Raw genomic sequence first — 22,716 nt, 5'->3', positions numbered from 1 at the left:
AATATTTATATTTTAAATAATAACATTAAATCATAATTAATGCATGAAAGGGTTAAAAATATTTTTGGGAATTTAGATTCATTAATATAGGCGAAAGCAACTTTTAAATACCACTTTGCATGAACGGGTTAGGTTAAGTGGAAGGAAATGGATGGCCGGATGGATGAATGGATGGATGGAATTTACGTAAAACAAATTTGTACAATTTGATTTTTTTTTTGTCCAAATGTTGGAAATCTAACTTGAACACAATAATAATAATAATAATAATAATAATAATAATAATAATGATAATGCTTGGAAAGTGTTTTAGTCAGTGTATTCCTGTGATTGGACTCCAGCCATTGCTTCAAAGTGGCTCTGGATCTTTCACAATATTGCCATTAGTGGTGGTTATTATGTAAATTAGCACCACTGTTTTGTCTCACTCATAGAAAAAAAAAAATAATTTTAACTTTAAATCAAATGACCCATTTAAACTTTTGGAAAATTTAATGAAATGTATCCGATGTAAAATAAAGAACAGGTACAAAACAGGAGTAGCCAACCTGAAATACATGATAATTTATTTGAAATTATTTTTGAATTTAATTCAAATTGCGCTAATGTCAAAGGTCACATATCAATATAGGATACAACAGCATATAATGATGCTGAACCATAAACCAGATCACTCAACAGGACAACAAAAAGGCAAGCCAAAATGAAAGAATTGAAGCAATTTAGAATGACACTACTAAACATTACCAGCAGGTAGCGCCAATACACCGTTGAAGCTAACCTCAGAGTTGGCCTCAGTGTTATATGGATTCATTTTGGAGTTTAGTACAATGTGATGATAATGACGATGACAAATGAAATAATAATAAAATACAATAAAATAAAACTCTTTAACTTCAAGGAAATAAAACTGAATGCATTTCAAATGTAATTCATAAATAACTATTAGGCACACCCTACAATCAGTTGGGTTAAAAGTAACACAATTTTGGGTCAAAAATGGACCGATCCACTAATTGGGTTAATTTGATCCACCTTCCTGCGTAGCTTTGTACAAAACAGCCCAACTTTTGAGGTTGTTTTGTACAAAATTATCCATTTTTTTAAAGTTTGGTCAAGTTGACTCAAGCAGTCTATCGGTCCATTTTTGGCCACAAATTGTGTTATTTTTACCCCAAAGGTTTTTAAGTGTAGTACAAGATAATTTAATGTCATTCATTTTTTTGCTCCGTGTTTTATTAAGTGTTTTGAATCATTTCTCCTGCAAAATAAATCAGTCCACGGTCTGCTGGGATTTGACTCTTGCTCACTAGTGAGGAGAAGCGGTCCATGAATTGAGTGCATTTAACTCATTCACTGCCAGACATTTTCAGACCCTCTCTTACCCTAACGTTTGAAAAAAAAAATTGAAAAAAAAAATATAAATAAATTCCTGGGATTGAATGGCTGCACTATGAAAAGACGAGTGCATTTGTCAACGGCGGCGAATAAGTTAATTACGATGATCAATATTTACAAAGAGATAACAACGCTTGATTTTGGTTGACACCCTCGAAAGCTATTCAATTAGATATGTTTCATAATGTGGTGGTAGTCGAAACGGCATCACCGGTTCTGGATTTCATTCCAAAAACATGCGTGGTAGAAGCCTCGGCTGGGAAAGGCTCCAGCTCTCTTGTGCCACTCAGGATAATCGGTACAAAATGCTGAATGGCTAGTTGCTACGCTGCTTTATACTGAGAGCTGTTTGTAACAGTTCGGTTGCCTAATTTAGCCGAAAAATAAAATAATAGGAACAACACTCGCTGTGAAGCATCTGTTTGAAGATACAAAAAATAAATGTATAATTTGAATTGGATTTCATTAGCTTCCACCCATCCATTTTCTATAGCGCTTGTCCTCATTAGGGTTTGGTGGAGCCTATCCCAGCTGAATGTGTGGGTACGCCTCATTACATCATGCTTCCACATCTACTGTAATAACCTCTCAAACGCCGAAGAAGGCAATCTGCTCTGATAAGATGCATGTCTTCTGTATTTTCAAGTTAACAATATGTGTTTGCCATGCCTTCCCCAAATCCGCAGATTTTAATTTGAGTGACAAGACAAACCAGAGAAGTAATGAAGTGACGTCAACCTTGATGGCGTTTAGCCCGGGACCGGCTCAAGTTTTTAACACAAACCGAAACATATGCTACTAGTACTTCATCCACTTTGTAATCCATGAGCAGTTTAATTGCCAGCAATTAAGATTCATCTTGTTAGATGAGGAGAAACAGGGAGAGGCGGGGGGGGAGAGAGAGAGGGAGGGGGGGGGGGGCGCGGTGGCGGAAGAAAATGACAGCAAAAGAGCAAGAGGAAAAAGTCGTGCCAGCCACTGAAGGCTCCGCAGTCACACTGCGGCTTCAAAAGAGTCTTCAAATTTTAATTGTTTAGATTTGTGTCACACACAAACCTGCGATTGAGTTAAGTGAGGAGAGCCGCGTGTGAGTGTGCTTGCGATCACAGCACTGTCACCCTCTTCGCTGCCGCCGTGACAGTGATGTATGGGTAATTTAAAAAGTTGTTCTTTTCCACAGACTTGTCTGCAGGCAGGTCAGCCAACCGCAGCCCATTTCCCCCCTCCCCTCCAGCACTGAGAAAACTCATCTACATCTACATATGCACATATGCACACCAACTTTGGTTGTAAAATTTGTTGTAAATGATATTAGCGATTTTAGACTCTCTGAATTTTAAATAAGAATAGATTTGATTAGAAGTTAGATGATCATTTATTCCCCAAACTCCCTTTCATACAGTATGTTCAGAATTTTTGCCTTGAAATACCAATTATATGCTGTATGAAAATATTTCACATTTTTTTTGGGGGGGGGGGCACTTTAAAAAACAAACCTGATGGTCTATAAATAGTGAAGGACTCTCCACAATAGCCGCGGTTAATTTCTGGAATTATTCAATTGTTATGTATTATATTCTTTGGCAATATTTTTTCATGGAATAATAACATCCAACGTTTTTTCTCTGCTATAAGCAAAACTGTCTCATAGTTATGAGAACGAGAGGGCTAATTACCTGAAATATGAAGACCAAACATGGTTGAGATTTGAAGAGCCGCTGCTCATTAGTGTGAATAAAAAATTGTCTGTATATTTTCTGGTTTATATAAAATGAGCTGTCACATGGCTTCAAACCAAACACAAAAAGCTAGAATTGAAAACAACAATGTCCATTAGTGGAGATTTCCTTTTTTTCTTTTACATTATTTTTAATATATCACCAACATAATGACTGCTGGTTGGGTGAAAAAAAACAAGAAAGACATACAGATAGTTTATTTTGACACATTCGGAATATTTGTGAGCATGTAGTTGTCTTACAGACATTAATGTGTCTCATAAAATTCCATCATTTTTATTATACATTAAAAAATATATGCAATATTTGGGAAAGCAATTAATTGACATAAGGCAAGTCATGCTTTGTGAGTCATGATTATGGTTATTGTCAAAGTAGTTTTCTTTTATATGTGCTGATTTGAATACGTAATTGTGTGTTTGTGCAATTGTTTGGAGAGATTGTTAGCCATTGATCAGATTGCGTGGATTTTTTTTCCACGTTGGCCATCAGAGCCAGATTAAGGCTTCATATAAGCGCTTATTTAATTCATACACGCACACTTAGGGATGAAACGTCGGTGACATGCTGCTGCATTTGTGTCAAGCCGGGAGCACGAAGTACTGCAAGCAAGCGCGAGTGCAAAACCCCCTGAAGACCGGCAGAGTCTGAGAGAACAGTACAATAAAATCCTCCTGGCGATGGCGCTTGAACGTATAATAGGCTGGATGACATGGATTCATTCCAATCTATTGGCAAGCTTGATCAGCGGGGCTTTACAATCTCCCTCTGAACACAGTTCAGGCTGTGGGAAAATCCAAGGCTGCTCAGAGCTAGGTTTTATTCACGTCCTAGACTAGAAACCAACACATACACTGAGGAGTGTTTTCGCAATTATTCCCAATACAGGGAGAGCCAATATGCTATATTTTTCCAAAGGTGGAATCTGTTCCGAGATGCTGGTGGACTGCCAATTCTAATTTTAATCCATTCCAGGCGGCCATCTGTCACCATCATAAAATTGATGTTAACTTTACAGCCAATGTAACATTTCAACATTCTTAAATGTCATAGAAACTTAAAGGCAAGTTAACCACTATTTCAAGGGGAGGTCAACTCCAAAAATTCTTTACAAGAATATATTCTATGCGCTTCCATTAGTCGCCATTAATGGCTGATTAATATTGAATTTGTGGAATATGAGTTAAGCAGCAAAATGCACCTGTTTTAAGCCATCTCAGGGGGCGGCCATTTTGTCACTTGCTGTCGACTGAAAATGACATCACAGTTGCTCAGGTAACACCCAATCATGGCTCTCCTGTTTTCTGAAGCTGAGCCGTCATTGGTTGTTGCCTGAGCCCTGTACAACTGTGATGTCATTTTCAGTTGACAGAAAGTGACCAAAATGGGTGGATTTTGTTACATCATTCATATGCACAAACACAACATCAATCAGAATGCCGTGTTTAGACTATAGTGGTGCTGCACAGAACATATTACTCTAAAGATTTTTTGAGGAGTTTACTTCCCCTTTAATAGAACTAAATGAAATGAAAAGAAAGTAATTCCATATTTTCAAGAAAGTGTTTGCAGAGCAACACTGTTACCTGGTGGCATTTTAGTAACTTCTAAATCTAAATTGGAATGAAAAGAAACATATTATCCATCTTTCTCACAATTCCAAACAGTTCCCAGGCTTCTTAATAACATTTCTGTGACATGCTTTTGTCAAAATAACCCACACACTCTTTGATTGTTTCTGCCCCGTATAATGCTGGACCAAAGGCATATACGGATTTTGTTACAATGACGACTAGGGGCGGAGCTGGAGATGTTTGCATGTTGAGTTCCGAATTAAAAAGGAGCGATGGGATGTGAGCCCCCACACAGCATGATTTTTTTTTTTTCTCTTGTGGCGGCAGCACTTCTTCAACAAGCTGTATAACAAGTCAATTTAATGCAGGATGATGTTGTAAGCACATGCAGCTGACACATATGGCTAAACAAATATATATAACTTCACTGAGAATCATGATTGCATGCGCCAGTTATTGGGGTGGGGAAACAAAACAAAACAAAACAAAACTCAACCTTGTGGCTTCACTCCCAGAACAATTAATCCGAATTTTCACATTTTGAAAATTCTGTGAGGAACATTCCAGCCGGACTGCGCTGACCATCCAACACACCTGATTCAAATGATCAGGATCGTGATCAGGCTTCTACAGGGCTTGCTGGTGAGCTTTGTTGGAAAAGTGAAACTTCTAAAACAGGAAGGACAGCGACTTTCTAAAACCGGATTTGCGTACCCCTTATTTGGGTGTTATTTTCGGTGACAACGCAGCATATTGACCAGACGCATCCATACTATCAGGAACTTCACTGAACTGCTGCCAATTTCCACAACTTGTCTAAAGCGGAGATAACAACGTTGGAGTTGCCATTTTGACTGAAAATTGTGCACAGGCTGCCACATCTTCCCCATTCTATCTCATGAGGCGCATGAGGTAAGAAGCCTGGACTACCTGTTTGCAGATCAGCTCTCAAATGTCTGACTTGTGTCTTGGGGTGAACATGCTTGCTCTGATTTAGCTGTGAGGCTTATTTTATTCAGCAATTCCAGAATAGCTATCTAGCTCACGTAGTATCACAATATTTGTGCTGGCTCCAAAGCCTGAAAACACTGCTCAGAGTGCGCATCATTTTGGGGCTTTACAAAACTAAAGCATCAACATTCGCAAGGCTTCGCTTTACTCAATGTTTCAATAATAAATCGTATTAAATATATTTGTGAGCACCGGGAACCCGTTTTTAGTTTTCAATAAACAAATTGGGCAGTGTCGACCAGGTGCTTAATTTTCTCATCTATTACTTTTAATTTGACAAGTATAATTTACTGGAAGTGCGGCAGTAACGTCCAACATGGAACACTAATGCCACCTAGTGGCTGAAAATGTATATTCACATTAAACTCAGAACAATCAATCACTCTGAACCATTTATCCTCAAATTTGATCGATATAGCACTTTTCATACATTACAAATGCAACAAAGTGCTTTACGGAGATAAAACTAGGCAATGGGGGGGGAAAGCATCAAATCAATAAATGATTCAATGTTTTAATTATAATACAATTAATTTATAAAGATAGATAGATATAGAGCACATTTAGAACAGATATAAAAAGTGTGATTAATTTGTGATGGTGACTATGGAAATCATTTGATTAAAAAATGTAATTAACTAACAGCCCTATTTGAGACTTACACACACATTCGTTTAGGTCGTCATTGTTAGGCCTTGTATCAATATTCAATACGTATTGTATCGGTCAAAAAACGTATCGTCACACCCCTAATTGCCACAATAGTCTATGTACCTTCTGAGATTTATAGACAGAATAGAGTGATTCCGACTAAAAAAACGGCTTTCTTGTTCTCTAACTAGAATAGTCCTGTCTCCAGTATTCAAGTATTAATGGCATAACATAGTTGTCTCCAGTAGAGAAATATGGATATTGTACACTGCTAAAAAGGTACAGAAAACATTTGAATTACACAATTAATGCAATGTTGCATTTGAAAATTACCATTCGTTACATTGTGCAATTCGTTAAGAACAAAGGGAAGAGGTTACCAGAGGTTCACTTTTTTTGGGGGGGGGGGTGCTCAATATTTTTAAAGGCGCATCTGTATTGTTTGGTTTACTCTGCATTCTCACTCTTGTCCCTCCTCGACGCACCATTTCTGGATCTATGACTAAATGATCAGAGACGGGATTATTTTCAAGGTGTCGGAAGGAGAAATGAAACCCGAGATTTGAAGCTTAACCTTATTTGTAATTTTCATACAAGGAAAAGAAATGAAATGATCGATTTTACGTCCGTTTCTCTCTCTGGGGGAATACTAAACCCAAACCCGCTCGTGAGGTTTCACACATTGTACTCTTGTCTCTCTTCCTAATCCCCTCCCTTGTACAGATCCTTTGCTAAACGTATTCTCGTTGACATGTTTAAAGCACGTCGAAGCATATATTTGCTTTTTGGTTTGAAGAGTATAATCCATATTTAAGCCCCTGTTGTAGGTTCAAGCCAAGGGAAATGGAACTGGTAAAGAAGCTAAATCAATATATATAAAGACGCAAGCAGTTTATGCATGCTGAAGCTCTTCTAGGTGACACATTAAAAATAGATCATTAGTTAATGACTAGTGGCGTACACTGTCAGGATTATTTGATGACGTACAGGATGAAATGGGGACCTAGAACAGAACCTCGGGGGACACCTTTGGATCGGTACGAAAACGTTGTTAATGGAAGAAAGAATGGCATCGGATGGCCAGTTTAGCAGCATCTGAAAGATTGATTTCTCCTCAGACCTGCCACAAATCAAATGCCATTGTGAAAAATGGTTACCTACGTACTGTATATTATGGCACAAAACACCACCATCATGCCAACGGGAATGCCTCAAGGAAGAAGCTTTACAACGAGAACACAATGTGTAAAAATTCAAACGTAGGAAGGAAACACAGATGTTGGCTCAGGAAAATCAGCCAGTATCGACCAGGTGGAAAATTTATACTCTTTACTTTAAGTGCATGTGGATGCTAGCAGTCTGTTTTGCTAGGCTAAACAGTAAAGCATAAGGTGTAATGTAATGGTGAACTCTGTCCTCACCCTCAGTGCCCTATAAGATATAATCAGGTTCACCTCTTCCTGGCAGCTGATAGGGTGCTGACATGTGTAATTTTCGCTGTCTCTGATCTCTCCCCTAGGACACGACCCAGGGGAAAAAATATAACGAGTGCTCTACCTCAGCACATATTTTAGCATATGATTGACAGACAGTACCACTTGGCTGTGATACGCAGTCATCCTACCTGCCTCAGTTCATCATGGAAGGTTCGGGTTGAAAATTAATCTCGGCCTGAATGTTAATTGATTCGGGTCACAAGTTGATGGAAATTGTGTCAGACATTTATTTTGGAGCTGGCACGGCATGGTAAATCAGGATGCTCTTGGAAACTGATGGGAATTTAATCAGACCCACAGTATCGTACAGAATAAGAATAGAGTTTGTATTTTAGGTCATCAGTCTGATGTTTCAGCAGTTATGACTGACTTCAACAATGACTGCACATCTTCGCAAAAAACATTTCAGAAGATATTTATATAGTTTATTGAGTCCAAACATACACGTAAACAACTCCAGTAATCATAAGACCACAAAAAACAGAAGTAAAATAATTAGCACTATGAAGGCAGTACTTACTACTGAAGCGCACACACGAGACAGGCTGCACAAGAAACTTGAGATAGTTGGGCATGCATCCTTTTTGCCTGCTCTCACTTATTGTTGAACCAGCTGAAGCCTGGCACTTCCCCTGCAGCTGTCCATAGTTAGAAGGTGAGATGGAATACTACCTAGGCTTACCTATGTGAAGTCCACTTCACATTCGCCTTCGTTGCTTATAGCGGAAGTCAACACAAAAATATATCTTAACATAAATATTTTCATTCACTGGTCTAAACATGGCATTCTGATTAATACAGCGTTTGTGGAATATGAGTTCAAGAGGAAGTCAGCCCAAACATATTTTTTTCAAGAATATGTTCTATGCAGGCCCACTAGTTGAAACACGGCATTCTGATTGTTGCGTTTGTGGAATGTGAGTTAAACAGCAAAATCCTTCCGTTTTTAGCCATCTCAGGGGGCGGCCGTTTTGTCACTTCTGTCGACTGAAAATGACATCACAGATGCTCAGGGCTCACAATATGCCAATCATGGCTCGGCTTCAGGATATAGGTGAGCTGTGATTGGTTGTTAACTGAGCCCTGAGCAACTGTGATGTAAATTTCAGTCGACAGAAGTGACAAAATGGTGGACCCCAGAGATGGCTAAAAATGGGTGGATTAAATCTTATTCCACAAACGCAAAATTTATCAGGATGCCTTGTTTCAACTAATGGGCTTGCATAGAACATATACTTGAAAAAAATGTTTGGGTTGACTTCCGCTTTAAGCGGCAAAATCCACCCATTTTTAGCCTTCTCAGGGTGAGGCCATTTTGTCACTTGCTGTCAACTGAAAATGACATCACAGTTGCTCAGGTAACGACCAATCACGGCTCACTTGTTTTCTGAAGCTGAGCCATGATTGGTCGTTATCTGAGCCCTGAGCAACTCTGATGTCATTTCCAGTTGACAGAAGTGACAAAATGGCCGCCCCGCGAGATGGCTAAAAATGGGTGTATTTTGCTGCTTAACTCACATCCCGCACACGCAATATTAATCAGAATGCTTTCTCCACTTTAGTATTTCACTTCCTCCCTGTTCTCACCTCACTTCCAACTCCTGTTAGAATCTGTAGTGTCGACTTTCCGAACTGTTGTTCTTCTCTATAGCGCCGGTGAGCATTAGCCCCCGCATTATTCTGCTGAATTCTGTGCACTATGCTGCTTAGACTTCCGTCTAGCCCAAGCTCATTTTTCTTTCCAAGCCCTCAAATGTGGATATCAAAATGTCATACACTCATCAGATTTGTGGAAGCTTATGACGATCGCATTCTTCGTGATTACGTCTCACAAATTGTGTGAAATGTATATGGGCCACCGGCGCCTCACAGAAATCTATTTCCAAAAAGTTTGCCGAACTCCACATGTACTTTCTTCGTGTGATAGCGATTTCCATTTACCCCCTTTTACTTCTCTCGCCATTCCATTAATCAGCATTAGCAAACAGTGCAATTAGTTCTGAATGAAAGGAGATTAATTTTTGTGTCTAATTTCTGCATCGGATCCCATTGAGACTGTATGTTTCACACGATGAACCACAAGCATGGCTAGAATCTCAATCTACCATTGTGAAAAGGGTCATATTTGAGCACAGACCTAATTTTCTGACTCAGTGATTCAGTTTCCAGTGGTATAAATGGCGTGGGTGGGAGTGGTGTACTGATGAAAGGTGGGACACCGAATGTTTACGGCGGCTCACGTTATTTTGAGAAACTGGAATTAAGTGAACCGACCACATTTGTGCAAAACTTGTGATGTGAGGGCACCACAGAAAAAAATAGTGTTTGTTGTGACATTGCTGAAATTGTAAGCAACTGTTAACAACTTTGTGGAAAACACAAATAACCTACAATTTAGGTAAAAAAAAAAAAAAAAATACCACACTGTAAGAAAAAGGAGCAGGGCATAAGGGATATATTTAATGGTGACACAGCTCATTAAATAACAGGGGTCAGACGCCTTAGCACCTCATCTTTGTAATGGGCACGCGAGCATTTACAGGGTAGGTGAGGGACCGGGCCTCTTGTTAAATTACGAAGGTATAGCTGAAATATGACTCACCTTGAAGGGTTGTTGGCATTTTGGGAAGGAAAGAGAGATTAGCACCGAGCACTTCAAGCATCTGCTGCCATACATCTCTCTGTTTGTCTCACTCTTGCTGTTCACCTGATTAATGGCTCAGGCTTTGAGCGTGAACAAAATGTTCACCAAAACTTTTGCCGGCTTGGAGTCGGCTTGTCCGCAGCTTAGATACAAACACTGGATGTATTTTTTAGCAGAGCGACAGACCAACATATCTACCGACCTACCTAACTACGGACCTACAGTTGATACAGTACCTGTGGTTCATAATTATTTCGACATTGACCCAATTTTCAGCATTCTAGCTCTCAACTGTATTTTATAAAGCAATTTAAAGTGGAAATCAACCCAAACATATTTTTTTTCAAGACTATGTTTCCAGCAGGCCCACTAGTTGAAACACGGCATTCTGATTAATATTGCGTTTGTGGAATATGTGTTAAATTGCGAAATGCACCCGTTTTTCGCCATCTCAGGGGCCGGCCATTTTGTCACTACTGTCGACTGAAAATGACATCACAGCTGCGTTGGGCTCAGGTAACGACCAATCATGGCTCAGCTTCAGAAAACAGATCAGCCGTGATTGGTCGTTACCTGAGCAGTTGTGATGTCATTTTCTGTCGACAGAAGTGACAAAATGGCCGCCCGCAGAAATGGCTAAAAACGAGTGGATTAACTCTTATTCCACAAACGCAATATTTTTCAGAATGCCTCGTTTCAACTAGTGGGCTTGCATGGAACATATTCTTGAAAAAAATACGTTTGGGTTGACTTCCATTTTAAGACAACCACCGCTGTATACAAAGTGCTGGCTCTTTTAGATGTTTCTTGGCAAACTCTTGGCCTGCGGTTTGCACCTTATACTGAAACCTGTTTTTCCTCCTGTGAAGGCATCTCTTAACTGGTGACTTGATTTGGCCAACTTTTGTGTAGGGTTTTTTCTTGACTAGGGAAAGGATTCGTTTGTAACCACCACGATTGTTATCCATGGTCTCGCAGGTGTTTTGGTGTTGCTGAGTTCACCAGTTCCTCCTCTCTTTTCAAGAATGTACCAAACGGGTGATTTGGCCACACGAAATGCTTTTGCTTCCTCTTTGGTGGGTTTTGATTTTTCAGCCTAATGGTGGCTTGCTTCACTGAAAGTGACAGCTCTTTGGCATATTGAGATGACCTCACCGGATTCTGACTAGACCACACTTACCTTGTAAGTGAATTAATGAAGGAAGGACACATACCTGACCATGGAATAGCCGCGTAGCCCTTTGCCTTTACTTAGACATTATTAACCCATGTAAGACTAAAGTCTTGATTGCTGATCCATTAATTTATTCACTGCCATTGACGAATTTACTCGTCTTTTCACAGTCCAGCCATTCAATCCCCGGAATTTCGCCTATTTATATTTTCTTCAATTTTTTTGTCAAACGTTAGGTTAAAAGAGGGGCTGAAAATGTCTGGCAGTGAACAAGTTAAGAACCACACTGGCACGTTTTGTGCTTGTACCATGAAAATATTCATGACAATGAAATTCCTTAGTGCATATGGTCCTTCTCCACCAGATGGTATCAGCTCCGCATGGTGCCGCTCAGCATGACTATTTTTGTCTTTCTGCTGTAGATATTGTTGCCTTTTTTTTTTTTTTTGTGGGGATGCAGGAGGGTGGGGTGGGGTTATCTACTGGAATGCAATGGTGACAGGAAGACCCGTGCCATCCTGTTGAGAAGTAGTGATCAGACCACCTGGGATGAATTCAATCTCACTCACTCTTTCCGTTGACCTGAGGCCCAGCTCCAGTGGGAGGAAGAGAGCTCCTGCACGTCTGGATGGTAGCGCTCAACTGTGCCTTTAATTCTCCTCCTAAATGATAAAGTGTCGTTGGAGCAGGGTTGAAGGGTGTCTACCTGTTTTGAGACACTGGAGGTACTGATCACTCAGAAAAATTGACATTTAAGGGACAGGATTCCTCATTGTTGAGTGAGCAGTTTTTTTTTGCAATCGCAGTTGCTTCATTTACATGCGCAGGATTATCAGACATAAAACTCCAAATAAATAGCGCTTTACATTCATATCCCTCTGATGAAGCCTACTCGGATGAGAGGCGAAACGTCCTATAAGACAGAGCAATCCGGTTGCATTCGATTCATTGTGGGAATGAAATGACCCGAGTGAATGAGTATCTACAAGCGTATTTTTCCAATATTTCAAATGTTTGTCTATATCACCAACTACAGTGTCACCGCAGCATTCCATAGATAGCTGAGGACAGAGCGTTATAAGGAAGCAACATGTCCGATCTGACTACGTGCAAATGTGGAGAGTAGAGATTCATCATCTGATTTTAAATTAGAATTAGTCAGTGATGTCAGCCAGAGAAAAAGCACAACTTATACCCTTAGATGTTCGTGCTATCGTATACGTTTCAGTCAACATTTTCAGTCACTTATACAACGGCATACGTTGACATGTAGGTGAAAACAATCATCTGCATTGTTTGGCCCGCTTTTTCCTGGAGCACTTGCACTTCAGGTACAGGAGATGATCAGTTTCCTGTCATTATCACCTGACATCGGTATGCGTGACGGTGTCTGTATGTGGAGAGCAGGAAAAGTGACATTGCTCCAGCCGGGCTTCTCCGTCATCACCCTTCCCCTCCGTTAGTGAGTATCAATAACCAGTTAAGACTTTTAGTAGAGATGAAAACAACATGATCTGGGAAAATAGTGAATAATCAATAGAAGATAATGCTTTCTGATTACTCGGGTACGTGTTGGGAGAGTCTAAATGGGTGCGAGGCCTTGTAACCGCCCCAACCCCTCCCTTTTGCTTGTGCTCCTCTCGCAAGGCAGAAATCTATACCCAGCAAATACAATCTAATTTCTCCCTGCCCTGCCAGTTTGAATAGCCCGCATTAAATTAAGTTGGTTAAAAGAGAAATCGATCTATTCGGTGGCCATCTCGCTGCTTCGCTTTGCACCACTGGACTTGTAATCACTGTTGATCCCTGGGAGAAATGATCCCATGGAGCTGGGTTATGAATGTATAGAGTAGCTGTACTTAACATAAAACATAATCAAAACGTTTTTTTTTTGTTTTTTTTTAAATGTCAGCAATCAAACAGCTCTTTAATGTGTTAAAGCCTTGCTTTTGGTAATGCCGTCCATTTTCTCTCCAGCAAATATGAGCGGATCGAATCAAGTGATTCCGATGGAATTCACTTAGTTCCACTGAAATTCAGTTGAGTCATCTTTGTTCATCATCTCATTCGCTCCCCTCGCATACCGGCGGACACGCTCGGCGTCCACACTACTCTCTCTCTCTCTCTCTCTCTCTCTCTCTCTGCTCTTTTGTCCCTCCACCATCCTTTTAAACACTCATTACCTCTCTACTCTATCTTTTCTCTCCAAACACTGTGTAGGATCGCAGATCAATACAAGTTTGTGAAGTGATTCCCCTCACAGAGTAGTGCTCTCTCTTTCCCCTACTTCTTCAGACCAGAACACAGAAGGCATAGTATTAACCCCCCCCCATTTTCTGCTGTGATGACTAAAGACATTTGGCTCATATTTATTTTTTTTCTGCAAAGTTATTGTATGCATGTACCCATTTGACATTGATGCAAATTATAAGGAGAGCTGGCAGAATTGCAAACTTTCTGATGGGTACAGTATAAAAAAAAAAATGTGGGACCTCAACACAATCTGTTGATCATATTTTACATTTTGTTTATTTCCCCCCCATTTATGGTGGGTTGCAAAGAAACTGGGGGGTTTTGCGTATAGGTATGTGAAGTAACTGTGAAAAAAAAAAAAAGGGTTTCATGACATACAGTTTGATTATTTGTGTTGGCAGGTGATGCGGCAGGTCCATTTTATGGGCGTTGTTTGCTCCTGAATAAACACACAAACAAATGGAATAGGGATGACACCATTAATTATTTATTGTTTGAACCTTTGGGTTGTTTTTGAATTTCATTATTAGTTTTATTTGATGTGCTGCCCTTTATATGATTGTTCTGCGGTTTCATCTCAACACTCGATTGGGAATGAGGACAGATGTTTGCTTTCAGTCAGATTTTGAAGCTATCCCATGATTTTAAGGTTTTGATAATCAGTAAATTTAGATTAAAATTAAGTAAAATTTACAACCATGATTTAGGGCTATTCAGTGGCTTTTGTCCCTTGGAAAATAGTACTGTGTGGAGGGGCCTGGAGAACTTTAAAACCTTTTTTTTTTTTTTTTTTTTACTTCAAAGGGGATGTCAACGCAGAGATATATTTTTTTTCAAGAATATGTTCTATGCAAGCCCACTACTTGAAACAGGGCATTCTGATTAAAAATTGCATTTGTGGAATAAGTGTTAATCCACTAATTTTTAGCCAAGTCTGGGGGCGGCCATTTTTTTCCTCTGTCGACTGAAAATGACATCACAGCTGCTCACAACGACCAATCACGGCTCAGATTCAGAAAACAGATCAGCTGTGATTGGTCGTTGTGAGCATTTGTGATGTCATTTTCCGTCGACAGAAGACAAAATGGCCGCCCCCGAAGATGGCTAAAAATGAGTGCATTTTGCTGTTTAACTTATATTCCACAAATGCAAAATTGATCAGAATGCTGTGTTTCAACTAGTGGGCCTGCTGGGAACATATTCTTGAAAAAAATATGTTTGGGTTGACTTCTGCTTTAAATGTGTTTTCATCTTTATGTAATCTTAATGATATTGAAAGTTAAAGTGATATTTTTTGAGCAACAGTGAGTAGCACTCCGTAAAATTGAAAGTGTTGGCTTGTCCATTCACATTGTGGTTATTATAAATTTCTGCAAATAACCTCTAATAAGAGAAAAAAAATCTGTTGTGTAGATTTGAATAATCCTGCCATGTTTTAACGACAATCAAAACAGTGCCTCGTTTTAGTGCATCGGATGTAATAATTGAGGGATCTGTCACCTGTGCACAGCAGTTTGAATATACCTTTACTTGTCGAACAAGGCACCAATTCAACTCAACTTTTATATTTATTATATGTTTTAGGACCTGTAACTGCTATGTGGTGACAATGAACTGAAGCTATCCGCCTATGGAGCATTTGAGCATTATGACGTGGTGCTATTGAGCTCGCACCAAGAAATATCAGAGGCACCCAAGCTTGCGGAAGGAAGGGGGTTCTTACTGAGCCACAACAGCAGACCAACAGTCATTATCAGTTTGCCATGTGTAAACAAACGGGGAGATCACTAGACAAAAGCCCAACTTCAGTACAACAAAGTACATGAGGTGACATGCTGGGCCATCAAATTCACTTCCCTGACTCTACAATATTAAATATGAAGGCTCATTCATGTATCCAACGTTCCCTTTTTGTCATCCCGTATACCAGCTGACGTACCAGAAATGCAGACGACGCCACAGATTTGTCATACGGTAATTGCTGTGCTCTCACAAACATTCACACTCACATTCACGCCTACGGACACTAATTGGGAAGCAATTAATCCCCTGTTGGCTAGATATATAGTAATTAGTCGAATGAGCATCAAGCTTCTTTTTAATGAATGCTAAAACTGTCTGTTTCCGTCAAAATACCCCCAATGATCAAGTACTATAGGACAATTAACCCTACCTCTTGTCGTGCTAAAATTAGGCCGTTTTTAACGAGCGGTCCCGTCTCAATCACTGCAGGGCCAGTGGTGAGTACAGCTGTCGCTGCCATGACGACTAGGGTGGATCTAGTGGATTGCGACGAGACATGCGGCGATTCACGATCCCCTTTTAAAAATACGATTCAGTCTTTTTATGCCCTCGTTCAAGTTGCAAAAACAAACGCGGCTTCTAATTTGAACGGACCGCGCCCGCATGTGACACGCGTGCCGTCACGATGTCGACTGACGCGTACAAAAAAAAAGTCACGTGGCACCGTGTTTACGGAAGTTTCCAGTTCCCTCGCTACTTCGCCATTCGGTTATTGCAGCTTCACTCTATTGCTGGGTTTTCATTTGTGACCATAACTTTATCCATTGTGGGTTTACATTGCTATTTCACAGATTTTTTTTCCTATGGTTATTCTTCCTTCTAAGTTGGACCAGTTGAAAAATGTTTGGGAATACTGCTTCGATCAGACTGTTTGGAATGTTTTTCAAACGGTGTTGTTGGGTTATTCAGAGTGCCTTCAAAAACGGAATACCGGAGCCATTGCATCAGGCAGTACAAGGAAAGTAAACTGTTGACGCACGGACTGCTGATTATAAGCCGCATTCCGAAGTGAATGCGTGTGCCTCCGGCACTACACGAGGACGATGAAACGTCCACTTAATAACGACGCTTTTTCATTTTTGCTTGAAACGGTTTACCTTAAACATAATCCTGCATCGCATTGTAGCCCAAAATATAATCCTGGTGCATTAATGCACCTTTAAACATTGTAAATCCTTGTTGTGGGAACGTAAAATAGTTGCCATGACTACTGTTCTTCTTCGTCTAGTAAACGGAAGACGAAGAAGAACTTTCGCCAGGAGGATGGTAGTCATGGCAACTAGCTTACATTTCCACAGCAAGGATTTAAAGTGCTGGTATTTATTCTTCAGTTTGCATTTTAAAAGTTCAATTTATTAAGTCGTATTAAATAAGTGTTTAGCAGTGTGGGAACCATGTGTGCACATTTGTAGAGGGCGTGAAAAGTCCTCCTCTACTTTGCGGGAATTCACCTCTCATGGGCGATCCTACTTGGCATCATTTGCGAAAAGTGAGGGAACACTCTATATAAGGTCCCCGCTCAGAGGAGTGAGGCGGGAGGAGGTAGAAATATTTTTGGAAAAATGAGCCGATGCTCCACGGGCTCATTTCATGGAAAAAGACATTACGTCATTGCCACGCGTAACAATTGAACAGTCTGCGTGAGTTACTACTATTACCACAAATGGACACTTTATGCTTCTTGTTTCAATTGGGATTAAATTCAAGTCAAATATAAAATCAATATTGTGACTCCAAAACAATTTAGCAGACTCACAGACTGTCGTCAGTAGTCCTCCAAGGACTCTCCCCACAGTAGAAAACAAATCAGACTTTTACTGTTCACATAGCATTAAAAAAATCCAATACATGTTACATATAGGCAAAAAAAAAATTGAATTGAATTGTGAACTGAATACAGTGTGAATTCAATACAAAGTAACCGACAAGACAACGAGGTACACAAGTATAAGGCACGAGTGGCTGAGGTAGCTGATTAGACACATTTGACACGACGGGCTGTGCTGTCGAATGCAGCCGGAAACAAAAACCTAAACAGGAAGACGAGACAAAATGACCACAGGGAAAACATGACAAAACTGAATGTAAGACAAAACCAAATCAACAAAAACACAGATGACATTTCATAAGACGTTCTTGCTAAATACCCATGTTTTGATTAGAATTTTGCCTGCACATTTTTACCGCAATATATAATTACTGTATAGAATTTTTGTTGACAAAATGTTTATTCCCTTAAGAGGTCATTGATCTCTTACCTTGGACCTATTTGCATTTTGTTGACTAACTGGGGCATAAAGCCCCTGACAACTCAGCTCCTAGGATGACATAATCCTCCTCTACGATAAAGTCAAAGAAACTGTATTCAAGCGCCACAAATTTAAGTTTCTCAAATTAGTTATAAATTGATCGATTGGATAAGAATGAGTGGCGTGGATAAACATGTACTTGAATTGAATTTTTTCCCCTGGCCTCTTTCTTTTTATGGGACCCACCTGGGCTGCTGTTGCATTTTTTTTTTTTTTTCGGGACGCGTCACAAAATTTGCCATCTTGTATTTTTTATTTATCTTTTTTCAAGGTTCCGTTGCTTCTCTGTTGAATTGAAAAACGGTGAGTTATTGTGAATCAAAAACGGTTCTAATGGCAAAGACCCTGACAGGATACTCACTTAGAGAATATTAAACAAACCACCTCTGCTATTATCAACACTCACTTTCATTTGCTGGCTGGCACCTCTCCAACTTTTAAACAACACATTTTCCCAGTAGCACAGAAGAAAATTGCATTTATTTGATAAAGCGCAGGCATTGACTGCACTTTCATCTGGGAGCTATTGATGCAATGTCAGTTTGGAGCAATGCAATGTGAAGGTACCATTTAGAATCGTAAAAAAAAATATCAAAACATATAGCCCCAAGGCGATCAACAATGCAATTTGGTTGTGCTATGGAGAATCCATCCTTGACACTCCCACTAGCTGTTCTCATTCTTAGCCGAGAGATATGAAGAGCTAATTAGCACTTATCAATGCTTAATTAAAATGTGCTTCTTAACTAGAATAATTGTGGGAAGGTTCTGGAGTTTCCCCTCCCCTATCTGACTTGTCAGGTAAATACGAGATTGCAATGGGTGAACACAGCGAGATCTGGCAGGCGGTAACTTGGAGCTAAATTTATGCATAATTTATTTTAAAATTGAATCTCATGACTGTAAGATATACAATAATTAAGATCTAACACTGCGCCAAAGCCAAAAGGGGTTTACAGCCGCAATGTTTTGTTGAATGCACTGATTTAGTTTTAGCCAGAGATGGGATGAGGTCACACATGTACGTTTCAAGACGTACGTTTTCAAGTCACCTCATTAAGTCTGAGGGCTTTATATTCGTAGACGGCGCGGCGTTCAGAGTTTTGTACCGGCGCAAGCCTCGTTTGGGAATTAGTTTCATCTCTCTCTGCCACACATGGCCACGAAAATCAGGTTGGAAGGCCGCCTCCAAGCCCCACTGCACAGGTCTGTTTTCTCATTAGCAAACTTTGCTTCATCTGACCATGTCGGTCTTCTTGCAGTTCATTATAAATGTGCTTTGCATGCCTCTCACATGCCGCATTCAAAGGCAATGTGAGGAGTTGCTTCAGTTGGTCGGCTGTGTTCACGCCCACAATAGCGCAAAACACCCTTTTTTTAAAAAATGCGCCGCACTGTGCCTGCTGGTACGGGGTCTGTGAAAACCCCCCAAACTTGGTCTAGTCCACTCCTGTGCCGATTTAGACCGCACCTCACACCAGGCGTGCACTTTCACTAGCAGTGAAATGTTTTTATCTTTACGGGCTCCCCTTTTTACACGCTCTGGGCCCTTTGGTCATCATGGCAACGGAAGCCATTGTTGCCATCGGCCCTACGTTATATGGGGCGGTGGAGCACTGGTTGTACATAAGCCGCGTCAAAAAGAGCGTATGAAACTGGGAACTGTTTTGAATTGGGAAAAAATGCATAATCTGCCCCCTTTCAGATGTGTGTGTGTTGTGCGCAGCAGAGAAACCGTGGCTACGCTGAACAATGCAAGTGTCGTCTAAGTGCAGTTAATAAATATATATCCTCTATACTCGTAGGGGATGACGGATGACCTTTTGACTTGTTTTTAGTGGCTTTGATTGAATAGCAGCATCTTGTTTCCAGTAGAACAAATGAGTTTTAGTAGCCACCACCATCGGGCTTGGTCTGAAATGAGGTACTTTTATTAGCTGTCTCTCCTGGGAGTAAATAGAAGTTTGGTGAGCGAGAAAGTGTGTGCGAATGCTGGGGGGTGGAGGGACTGGAGAATCGTAGTCATCTCTTGGCTCGATGGATGCACTTTCAAGCTTGAGCTAAGTCGAAACACAATACGAGGCGGCCATGATGAAAATATTGAATTGCATATACTCATCGTTGATACGTAAACCTTCATTCGTTCTTTATGTGCGATGCAAGTGTAGGGATTTAATACTTACTTATATTATAGTAAGTATCAACCGTCTTAACTTGAACTTGTTGCGGGCTCATAATTGCCGTAGGACATTTTGTTTGACCTGATTTTTACTTCAGTGCGATGCTGAGGGTCAGAGCCGGGTTTCCATAGAGTAGAGGGGGCGTTAGATCTGCTTCAAAATATTGACGAGTCTTAGGAGGAATTGCTCGGCTGACGCACTGAGTCCCCCCGTTCCGGCCAAAAGGAGCCGTGTCTCGTGTGGTAAACTACGTTACACATGTGATAGTCGTGACGTTGTTGGTAGTACATCCCAGACAGTCGAAATCAATAAAATAATGAGCTTATATGGTGCTTGATTCCTCCATGGAAAAAAAGAGTTCCGGGTCGCCATTTGCGACATGCGTCTCCTTTCCTTTGGATCCAAACAGCTGTATTTTGTAAATGTGTGTGTGTGTGTGTGTGTGTGTGGTTGAAAGGGCCGAGTTGAATCCAATGCTTGTTTTTTCAATTAAGTAGGAAGTCAACCTAAACATATTTTTTCAAGAATGTGTTCTATGCAGGCATTCTGATTAATATTGCGTTTGCGGAATATGAGAAAATCACCCGTTTTCGTCCATTGGAGTTGGCGGCCATTTTGTCACTTCTCTTGACTGAAAATGACGTCACAGTTGCTCAGGTTCAGATAACGACCAATCATGGCTCGGCTTCAGAAAACAGGTGAGCTGTGATTGGTCGTTACCCGACCCCTGAGCAACTGTGATGTCATTTTCACTCGACAGAAGTGACAAAATGGCCGCCCCAGCGATGTTAAAACGGGTGAATCAATTCTTGTTCCACAAACGCAATATTCATCGGAATGCCTGGTTTCAACTAGTGGGTCTGCAGCATAGAATATATTCTTGAAAAAAAAAAACATGTTTGGGTTGACTTCCACTTTAATGAAGTATTTGCATAAGATAATCAATCCTCTTATTCATGTTAAGGTTTTATTAAAATTAGATAAATTAATGGGCCGGAAAAGGGATTTTTTTTTTTCTACAATAAATACAATGCGCAATTAACTAAGAGTTAACTATGAAAACATTCGATTAATCATGATTTAATATTTTAAACGCTTGACAGCACTAGTATATATGTGTGTTATTACTCTTTCAGTTTTGCACTGTCCTTATTTTCTAACATGGCAGAGCACGGAGTTAAATCATTCGTGTTTAGACGTACATTTCTTTCAAAAACGTGGCTAGCCTCCATAAGATTAAACTCATCAGGAAAAAAAGATAGAGCAACAAGAACAAAAAAAAAGACGAAGAAGTAATAAATAAGGCGGACAGAATTAAAATGAGAGTGTGTCAGAAAGAGGGATGAAGGTATCACCAGAGCACTTTAAACAGCTCTCAGCTATTTCCCATTTTCACTAATAATAAATGGGGCTTCATTATTTAGTTCCGTATGCGGCAAGTTCCTCTGCAACCTCCTTACCTACTTATCAAGATGCTATTCTTCTATTTACTAATCGAGGAGAGAGAGACCCTGTTTGAAAAATGTGTAATTTGTGTGAGGGCGTGTACAAATCTTGCCTGGTGTGTGTGTGTTCAAATGTACTGTATGTGTGTGTTTGTATGCCTACTTTGCCAAGGGAGATGATTATCTATTTACAGATGCCACCCACAAAATCCCAAGACCCTTTACTGTGGGGGCTGAATGAGCTGGATGAGCGAGCAAAACAGAAAAAGAGCAAGAAAAAGAGACGTGTCAGTAGTATTTGTTTTGTATGATCTATTTGTCCCTTTTTTTTTTTTTTTTCTTCTTCAACCGACAGTCATTACTCATTTGCATCCTTTAAAGTCTATGAACTTTTCATAATCAGCTGGCACTGGTTCAATCCAACTGGGGCCTTCATTATTCAATTTTCGGAATACATGATACGACTTTAACGTCAGAAACTACAAACACATAATTACAGTAGTCATTTTCTAATTGTTCGGAAAGCATTTTGTTAATCAGTGTGTCCGGTAATTGTCATTTGAGTCTATAAATATTTTATTGAAATTGATTATATATGCCTATTTATAACATCGCACCCTGTCCCATAATCACATTTGCAGACTGATTTAGGAATAGTCACATACAGTATCAACATAAATATTCATGGAGGTGCAACGATTAGTCAAACTCATCAGTTGTCAAATTTATGGTAATTATATTTGATAAATCGAATAATCGCTTGAATCCCTTTTTTCATAAAACTCTCAAATCCTCTGAATTTCAGCTTCTCAACTCAAATCTCAAATCTTCATACTCCGATTTCTGTTGTCTTCTGTGATGAAAGACTGATTAATATTTGTGTTGAATCAAATTAAAACATTTGCTTTTACTTAGGCATGCATGTCGATCATTGCTTTCCAATTTTACGACATGTTACGGAACAAACCAATAACCGAATCATAATTCATCTATTTTCCGCACTGTTACTGTGCTCTATGATTTCCGCCGCAGTGATTTT

General features: G+C 39.9%; 1 protein-coding gene across 4 annotated transcripts in view; it reads left to right on the top strand.

Moving 5' to 3' along the window:
- Positions 1 to 5,033: 5,033 nt before the first annotated feature.
- rbfox3a (RNA binding fox-1 homolog 3a) overlaps positions 5,034 to 22,716 on the top strand; it is a 346,279-nt gene continuing 328,596 nt past the window's right edge. For all 4 annotated transcript variants that reach the window (XM_086016851.1, XM_086016850.1, XM_086016849.1 and 1 more), the window contains exon 1: positions 5,034 to 5,623. The gene's annotated coding sequence lies outside the window, so the exon portion shown is untranslated. The remainder of the gene's footprint in view (positions 5,624 to 22,716) is intronic.

This window comes from Filicampus tigris, chromosome 19 (assembly GCF_054856515.1).
Source record: "Filicampus tigris isolate MCC_2025a chromosome 19, RoL_Ftig_1.0, whole genome shotgun sequence".
Taxonomy (NCBI): Eukaryota; Metazoa; Chordata; class Actinopteri; order Syngnathiformes; family Syngnathidae; genus Filicampus; species Filicampus tigris.
Note: the sequence above shows the minus strand (reverse complement) of the source record. Positions and strands in the feature narration are given on the sequence as shown.